Source organism: Alligator sinensis, unplaced genomic scaffold, assembly GCF_000455745.1.
Source record: "Alligator sinensis unplaced genomic scaffold, ASM45574v1 scaffold419_1, whole genome shotgun sequence".
Taxonomy (NCBI): domain Eukaryota; kingdom Metazoa; phylum Chordata; order Crocodylia; family Alligatoridae; genus Alligator; species Alligator sinensis.
This window is the reverse complement of record NW_005842360.1, coordinates 75,327-77,030: the sequence shown is the minus strand read 5'-3', so window position 1 is coordinate 77,030 and position 1,704 is coordinate 75,327.

Below are 1,704 nucleotides of genomic sequence, written 5' to 3'. Positions count from 1 at the left end.
GAGCGGTTGTCAGCAACCCCTTAGAGCTCTGTTTTTACTCCTGAACATTATTTCTCAGAATATTTTGTGTGTGTGTGATTAGACTGCCAGTGTCTGCATTTTGCCAATCATGTTTGGCCAGTCGTCTTTGCCAGGAGAGGTGTCTCTTGACCCGACAGCCAGGTGTCAAAGCAGACCCCCAGGCCCTGTTCCAGACTAAGCCCAGCATGTTAGCACCAAAACCCCCCTCTAACTATGGTGCATGCACACACACCAAGCTCTATGTTTTGCTAACCTCAAGCACTGTCTGATCTATTGCTTTAGCTAATCAGGCTATTTAGTAGCAACTTTCACAAAAAGACTATGAAGATGTCTGCTGGAGTCAGACTTCCATTGAGAACCCTTTAGTCATCAAACGCTTATTACTTCCATTAGGGCTTTACACCAGCATTTCTCTGCTTTTTCTTCCCCCCTTAATTTATATTTTGCCTTGCCTTATATTTTTTTTTTCTGGCATGGCAACATTTGTCATGTCCTAGGCAGTCTCTGCTGCCTACCCCATTCGAGCATCTAGCCATCAGTTTCTTCACTGGAGGAAAAAATTGCAATAAGATCCAATCTTATTTTTTAATCCTGTGTTTTATACTAGAACTAAGAAAGGCTGGACCAGTCTCATTGCTCGACTCTAGAGCTTTCCCCTCTGGAACGAGCACAGCGCGCTGCTCCATGTGACAGAGCAGGGGCGGATAAAAATGTAGAAGTTATTTTTGAACAATATCCGTGCGAGCACTTCTACCGGGACCTCTCTGAGAGAGGCAGCTTTTCAGTTTCAGCAGAAGTCTGTTGGTAGTTTTAGGCCGAGGTGAATTGAAACAGATTAGATTTCGAAAAGGGCGGGCGAGGAACCGGTTTTGTAAACGCAGTGTCACTGTGGAATAAAACATGCTTAGTTTAATGCGAGCGGTGGTGGTACCTTGCTTTCTAACTGACGCGGCGTTTAGTCCCCTCTTGCGTTCTTAAGCATCCAACTTAAAAAGAAAAAAGTGTGTGGGGGGGTGGGTTACGTTTTAATGGGGCTGCTCAGGGACGATCATATTTGCAAACCCATTTTGACACTGTTAATTAACCTTGGGAACAACAAGCTGCTGCCGGCTGTAGGATGAGCTGTGCTTCCCATTTAAAATGTCTTTTCTGGGCACGAGCTTTGGCTACGTCTCGCTTGTCCTGGAGCAGCTTTGTTCTGCTCAGTCAGCGAAAAATATGAGCAAACCGCTGGCGGCGAGGGGCAGCGTTGGCATAAACCGGGGCGCTCCGGTTACGCGGCATGTCGAAACGTAGGCGCTCTGCCTCTTTCTCCGAATTGTCCGTGGCTGGCGAAGACGCCGAGGGCGCAGCTTTGTTGGTGGCCGGCTGCACCCCGGGGGCGCCCGGCAGCGGGGGGAGCGGGGAGCTGCAGAGCTCTGCCCCGCTGCTCCCGGCGGCGTCGTACAGAAACGTGACACCTGTCAAATAAAAGCACACGTCGTTGGGGTGCTCTCTTAACGACGTTTGGGGCTATTTAGAAACGACTATTTGTACAACTGCCCGTTTCCCGTAATACAGCGGCTGCAGAGCGCCGGCTCCTGGCGGGGTATCTGCGCGCGGGGCTGGAACAGGCAGTCCCACGTGCGGGAGGCGGAAGGGGCGGGGTAGGAGGCGCGCTTCCGGCTGGTGGCATCGGCTTCC